Source organism: Sinocyclocheilus anshuiensis, unplaced genomic scaffold, assembly GCF_001515605.1.
Source record: "Sinocyclocheilus anshuiensis isolate Anshui unplaced genomic scaffold, SAMN03320099.WGS_v1.1 scaffold3625, whole genome shotgun sequence".
Classification (NCBI taxonomy): domain Eukaryota; kingdom Metazoa; phylum Chordata; class Actinopteri; order Cypriniformes; family Cyprinidae; genus Sinocyclocheilus; species Sinocyclocheilus anshuiensis.
The window spans coordinates 18,348-26,149 of NW_015556028.1; the positions used below are offsets into that span (position 1 = coordinate 18,348).

The window sequence follows — 7,802 nt, forward strand, 5'->3', positions numbered from 1 at the left end:
AAATGGTAAAGCTCACATTTCAGCCTTTAAATAAAGAAAAGGGTTAAGTCAAAATGATAACTGATTAATAAATGATTATATGTATTTTATGTGCTCCATAATTAATTCTAGATACCTTATCCAAATAGTTTAAATGTGTAGAATCCACATAAGCTTGTTTTTCATCAACCGGTCAAAATTTACAGCAGGGAATGACAACATGACTGACAACATTTTATCTAATAACATGTACAAAATGTTCAAAACTTTGAAAGGGTTTCATAAAATGGTAAAGCTCACATTTCAGCCTTTAAATAAAGAAAAGGGTTAAGTCAAAATGATAACTGATTAATAAATGATTATATGTATTTTATGTGCTCCATAATTAATTCTAGATACTTTATCCAAATAGTTTAAATGTGTAGAATCCACATAAGCTTGTTTTTCATCAAGCGGTCAAAATTTACAGCAGGGCATGCAAATTCGGTCCATTTTCTGGCCAGACAAAAATTGCACAAAGGCTGAATGTAAATGTAATCTCTGTAAATCCACTCTCTGAAACTAGGCGGTGCTTATGGAACAGCAGAATTACAGCTGTTTCCCGTAACCTCCGTTAAGCAGCATTGTGATTACTATACTTTATACATTATTAGGTATTACATGGAGCGAAAAATGAAAACAAAATGCCATTGTATCTTTTCTGAAAACCGTCAGAACCCTATGAAGTGGTACATTCATAAATTAATTCATTCATATATTCATTTGTATAATTCCCCTCTTAGCACTCTTTAAAACCTCCCAGCTTTCTGCCATGTTTTCACACAAAACGAAACTACTCCGAGTGCTGTGCGCACATGAAACTGTCACTTAAATATCTGCTTTATGCTGGATAGTATTTATTTATCCTCAGATGTTCAAATCACGGTAATCTAATGCAGTTTTAATGATAATTAAAATATAAAATGGCAATACTAACCGTGGGGAATTTTATCATGATGTATCATCTGGTAATAATTTCATCCCTACTTTACAGCAGTGGAGGCCATGTCAAATAGAAGCAGAGACAGATTATCTGCGAAGACCACGAGAACCAGACGAGTCCTCAGCACAGACCCTGTGGCCAGCTTTAACTCCATCACTATGTGACGTATTCAATCTTCAAGCAGAATGAACTGGATGGATGTTCTAAGTGATGCCAGTCCACAATCTGATTTGTGTTGCAGCCTTGAACTAAAGCGCATCATTGGTTTCATCTGGCCAGAGGAGAACTGGCCCCCCGACTGAGCCTGGTTTCTCCCAAGGTTTTTTTTTCCATTTCTGTCACTGATGGAGTTTTGGTTCCTTGCCGCTGTCGCCTTTGGCTTGCTTAGTTGGGGACACTTGATATTTGCACAGACACTATTTGAACTGAACTGAGCTGGATGATGACATCACTGAATCAATGATGAACTGCCTTTAACTGAAAAAATGACTGTTTGCTATTGTCCTCTTTTTAGAGCTGCTTTACAGCAGGATTAATTGTGTTTGCATTACTAAAACACTATTTCTTAATAAACAGAACTGCATGCGTTTTGCAAATTATGAACACAAAGTTACGGACTGCAGCTTTAAATATAAGCCATATAAGATTCATAGATGAATTCAGTAGGTTCAGTTTTTAATTATACGGATATAAGGTGTTAAATCAGGTGTCATTTGTATTTCCAACACATTTGGGGTGTTTCTGTAGTGCAAAGCAATAAAACAAAATAAGAAAACAGTGTTATTGACCAAGTAATATGACATGGATGTTAGTAAAGCAGGGATCTCCAAACCTCCAATCCTGGAGATCTACACACACCTGCTTTTAATTATCAAGTAACCCTGAACACCTTAATTAGCTGGTTAAGGTGTGTTTGATTGGGGTTGGAGCTGCAGGACAGTAGATCTCCAGGGTTGGAGACTTCTGCACTCGAGAATTATGAATATGTGTCGTTTTTGCCATTTGCAACAGTCTCCGGCCTGTCGACCCTCATATTTCCAACACATTTGGGGTGTTTCTGTGTACGATTAAAATAGTGCAAAGTGAAAATAGTGCAAAGCAATAAAACAAAATAAGAAAACAGTGTTATTGACCAAGTAATATGACATGGATGGCAGTAAAGCAGGGATCTCCAAACCTCCAATCCTGGAGATCTACACACACCTGCTTTTAATTATCAAGTAACCCTGAACACCTTAATTAGCTGGTTAAGGTGTGTTTGATTGGGGTTGGAGCTGCAGGACAGTAGATCTCCAGGGTTGGAGACTTCTGCACTCGAGAATTATGAATATGTGTCGTTTTTGCCATTTGCAACAGTCTCCGGCCTGTCGACCCTCATCACCATGTTGTTGGAGAAAAAGAGGTACCATGTGAAACAGCCATCTCTACAGTGACCTTAAAATACGTAAATTGTGCACATAATAACCTAATTGTAACAGAGCTTATTTGATTTGGACAATCTAATTCTTTTGTTTAGAAATGTTTGAAATGGCTAACCAATGCATTAGTTAAGGTCAGTTCTGAGTTTATGCTGCCTTCACATGCTATTGAAAAAGAAGTATTCCCCACCTCTGAAGCTGAGTTTGTTGTCGAAAAGAACAGGAATCAAGGGTGTAGGTTTGATTTTGGCATTGGTGGGGACATAACAGCAGACATTTAATTGTTTGATCAAAATTATTTCTAGGGACAATTTAGTACTTGCTGGATATTGGTAGGGACATGTCATAGCGTCTCTACTAAACTCTACACCCTTGAAAATCATAAGTGATGTCTGGATTTGGAAACTGTAGTTCTCTCCTAAAATATGAAGAGGTCAAGCAACAGATTAATGAGTTAGTAATTTCACAAAGAAGCTATGGATATAATTATAATACAAGTCAGACACTAAAGTGACTTGCTGCTTTTGTCACTCTTCTGAGGAAGATGGCATTCACTTGTGTTGGCAATGTACCCTCACAGAGAAATTTTGGTCAGATTTAATTTTTTTAATGCTCATCCAAACTCATTTTGGAGTACTCAAAAGAGAACATATAGGAAAATATAACTTAATTGATTTGTATTTCCTGCTAGCTAAATGTCACATGCATAAACCAAAAAAAACAAGTTTTTAAAAAAAAATTTTTTATTCAAAGATGATCCAGACAAGTATATGGAAACTATCCAAAGCTCTGTTAATCCTAAAGCAATCAAAGTGGCATCTCTATATTCATCCCATGTTTCCTTGTAAATTTATTACCTTTTAACACATCCTTTGCGGAAATTAACCATGGTTACTACAAGAAAAAAAAAAGGTTACAATTGTAGCAATTTAGCTCAAAAGGGAAATGTGTATATACATAATTACAATTAATTATAATTAATTACAATTATTTATATAAACTGCCAGTAGTAACTGTAGCAGAATTAAATTGCCATCAACTAATCTGTTCGTCCAGCGAACATTCAGTGTAATTTCATATTACCTCTAAGACAGTATATTTTTGTGGCCACAGACAATAACTTTCTTATAGTATTAATGCATTAGATCATGTAGCTTGATCGGAATCGAAAAAGGGACAGTAATTTACAAGGCAGAATCAGAAAATCATGTAATTTGTGCATAAGAGTTTTATTAACTAGCCTAAACACTAACGCAAACTAGTCTAACAAAAATACATGCACTCATGCGTACATACAAAAAGGAGCAAAGTGGATGAAAGAAATCATTAGAGAAACAGGAAATGAAGCTATGGAAAAGGAATCAGTTATAATCACTTGAATTGTTGTACACAGAGGCAACTCCGGGCGGATGACGTATGAGGTAAGCTTTGTGCATGCGCCGCTCAGAAGTGACGCACGCAGAAATGCAGCGGAGAGATCAGAACAAAACAATGGTCAAGAATTAGAAGTACAAAACGAGGATTTGTAAAGAAGAATGTCGGAGGATTTCGATATAAGCCAAGAGGAGACTGGTTTTCCTTTGCTAAAGTAAGGAAACTTTGCTTCCTTTGCTCCTGTTAACAAATGTTGGTTTTCACGAGACTCACCGGCGCATGCGCAAAGCTGACTTCATACGTCATCCTCCCGGAGCTGCTTCTGTGTACAACTGTTGGCGCAAGCTAAATTAAAGTGATTATTACGTTTTGAATAAGGATATTTTTCTTACAAAAATGCATCGATTCGCTAAAGGAGGCCTTTGTTCACCCCCCTGGATTCGTCTGAAAGAAGAAAGTCATATACACCTAGGATGCCTCGGGGGTGAGTAAAACGCAGCCTAATTTTCATTTTTGGGTGAACTAACCCTTTAACCTTTGAGTGAAACAAACCGTTTAGTTTAGTTAAATGTACGATAATTGCATTGCCTTGGTTGTTAACGAGTGTCCAGATGCAGTCTCGGATGAAAGTCTTGATGGTTTCAAGGTTTTGGACTTGCGATCACGTTCTTCTAGGTTTGAAGAGTGATGAACTCCAAAGATGTTCTGACTCAATGGTGATTGGGAGTTTCTTCCCGGGTGGAAAGTGAAAAAGAGCTAAGAGAGACTGAGATCCTAGGATCTTTGTTGAATGGAAAGTCAAGGCCGAGGCCTGGCACAAACTTAGAGTGTCCTTTGAAGACTTCTAGTTCAGCATCCCCATCTTCTCAGAATCTAAAAGAAGCTAGACTTGGACGACGGTCACTGATGTGAGGCCTTTTAAGTCCTGTGGAGGTCACACCTCTCGGGGGTCAAAGAGCCAATGCGACTTGCACTTTGGAGAGAAAGTTTATGACTTTGTCTTAGAGCATGGTATTTGCATATGAAATTCGATTGGGTGTTGATGCAAAAACTACTAAAAATTCTTAGAACACTAATATGTGGCATAGGTATAAACGTATAATATACACTTCTCATTTAGGAAATCAAAATACGAATTCAAAGACACCAAACATGGTATAGGTAAGATTACATGAACGAGTGGTTCTATCATAAACATGCATAAAACAGTATACAATACAAAGACAATATACAAGAACAGTAATAATATACACAATGAACTGAAGGATATGTGTGTTCATTCAAAGAAAGGTTTTTCTATGAATTAATTAGAGAAGAGTCAATTTTTATGGGCATTGCATAAATATTGAAAATAATATTTTAAAACAAAGCAAAACAAAATTATTTAATGTTTGAATAAAAGCAATGTTATTTTTTTTCCAAAACGGTTGTCTTGCTCTTGTGATATTGCTTAAAGGGTTAAGGCCCTGATATACTTCAAACGAAATCGAAGAACGAACTGGTATGACGTCATTTCGAACAAAATCAGGCCGAAACGAAGTTTGTTTTGAGTTCGTCTTGTCTGGAGCTTACATTCGAACCATGGCAGGAAGCCTAGAGGACGCAGTGTCTCGTTCCCTACTCAGGGAACCATGGTTACATAAGTAACCTGAGATGTTCCCTTTCAAGGAAGGGAAGGGGAGCGTCGCGACACATGTTTACATAAATCTACACCCCGCCTCCAGCATCGCGGGGGTGTTGGAAAGTTCGGAAAGAGTATACCGTCGCTCAGCCTTTTCAAACTTCTTTTTACCCCCAAACGAAGAACAAAAAACAAACTTCGTTTGAAGTATATCGGGGCCTTTACTCCACCCCAAAATGAAAATTTTGTCATTAATTACTCACCCCCATGTCATTCCAAACCCGTAATAGCTTCGTTCATCTTCGGAACACAATTTAAGATATTTTAGATGAAAACCGGGAGGCTTGTGATTGTCCCATTGACTACCAAGTAACTTACACTGTCAAGGCCCAGAGAAGTATGAAAGACATTGTAAAAAAACAATGCTACTTCAAAATTACGTCATCGTAATTTTACGAAGCTACGAGAATATTTTTTGTACGCAAAGAAAACAAAAATAACGACTTTATTCAACAATTTGTGTTCTCTGCGTTTCCTCCACGTCACCGTAGCGCCATTTTGGAAAGTATCACTGGATGCAAATAGCGTATGCTGTTGTCCTGCCCAAACTCCCGCAGACCCAATCACAAGCTCACAATCATGACACTGTTGTGATTAGTTGATGTTCCAGTTATTGTCCTAGATGGTAGTAGTACTAAAACTCAGTGGCGGCTCGTCGGGGGAGGCACAGCTTCCCCATAATTTTGAGGTGAAAATGGGAGGAGGACGATTTAATGTTAATAAAATTCACAATTCATTTCAGTTCATGTCTCAGAAAATGTGTATTTTTTGTTTGTAATTTCACAGTTGTAATACCATAACGTGAAAGCACCGCTTTTCTATCGCGAATGTGCCGAATCTGCTGATGTAATTACAACCGCTAAGGATAGAGAAGGGGAGGGGGAGGCCAGGGGAGAGATGATCTCTTGTGCCTCCGTTGGTAAAAAAAAATTAGCCAATCAGCATCGAGTGTTCACTTTCAGCGCTGAGGAGTGTTGCGAAAAGAAACCTCGTAAGGGAGGCTAGCCTCCCTTCTGATATCAACCAATCATCATAGAGACGTAAATTACGTGATATTAGTTTGAACGTCTGCCGCTGCGCTGATAATGTACCAAGTACTTATGAGTAGCAATATTGAATATAACAGGCAGCTCTCTTTTAACACAGACTTTTAAGAAGGGATGGATGTGTGCTTCAAGTGATAGGCCAGGTAAGTGAATTATATTATCTTGCTGTATGTATGTCGTTTTCTTTACGTTTTCTCACTAAAAGCAACCAAAAAGCCATTTTAAAGTGGTTAAGCAAATAATATAATAATAATAATAATCGGCAGGGATCCCAGACCAATACAATTAGTGTGCCTCCTCTATTTTAAAACCCACGAGCCGCCACTGCTAAAACTTACAAGTGGCAGAGACATAAGAGTACAAGGATAGAACAAAGAAGTGGTAGAGAAGTCTAAGCTGAAACCGAAGTTGTGTGCTTAAGAAATAAAGAGGCTACACGCCAGTTCGAACATTTACTTTTCAGAGTGTTTATTCAACAAACACCACAGACACCACACCCTGTTTATAGCATCAAATAATTAAAATAACTAAAAGCAAACTTATTAGAAAAACACTTAAACATACAAATCCTAAAATGACTGAAACCATCTTTGGGGAAAAAAAATTACTTGAAGTGTAATTTGATTATTTAGTTTGACTCACATCCCATTCATTTACAGGGTTTATGAACTATACTGCAGCCAGCCACCAGATGTCGATCGAAATATTTTGGCTTCACTTTTCAGGACATGTGCGATGCACTTGGGTTGACATCAGAAGCAGCAAACACACCGCACAGTGACTGTCACTAGTGAGTCCATTAATGTAATAATGAATATATTAAAGGGGTCATATGATGCTGCTAAAAAGAACATTATTTTGTGTATTTGGTGTAATGAAATGTGTTTATGTGGTTTAAAGTAAAAAAAACACATTATTTTCCACATAATGTACATTATTGTTTCTCCTCTATGCCCCGCCTTTCTGAAACGCGTTGATTTTTACAAAGCTCATCGGTCTGAAAAAGCGAGGTGTGCTGTGATTGGCCAGCTATCCAGTGCGTTGTGATTGGCCGAATACCTCAAGCGTGAGACGGAAATGTTACGCCCCTCACATACTGTTGACGCCGTGTCCGGCCGGAGCTACGAGACAAAACATTAAAACGCATTACAAACGAGGCATTTGTTGCATCCAGTGCACACACACCGCTCTCTCTCGCTCACGCGCGCACACACACACACACCGCTCTCTCTCTCTCTCTCTCTCTCGCGCGCGCGCACAAACACACACACACACGATGCGCAAAACTCTGCATTTGAACAGTCAATAGCAAATACTTAAAC

At 38.1% G+C, this 7,802-nt stretch overlaps 1 long non-coding RNA gene across 1 annotated transcript in view; it reads left to right on the forward strand.

Moving 5' to 3' along the window:
* The first annotated feature begins 2,239 nt into the window (after nt 1–2,239).
* LOC107676154 (uncharacterized) overlaps nt 2,240–7,802 on the forward strand; it is a 6,945-nt gene continuing 1,382 nt past the window's right edge. The window contains exons 1-2 of the long non-coding RNA XR_001632698.1: nt 2,240–2,363; nt 7,140–7,270. This is a non-coding gene — a long non-coding RNA (uncharacterized LOC107676154). The remainder of the gene's footprint in view (nt 2,364–7,139; nt 7,271–7,802) is intronic.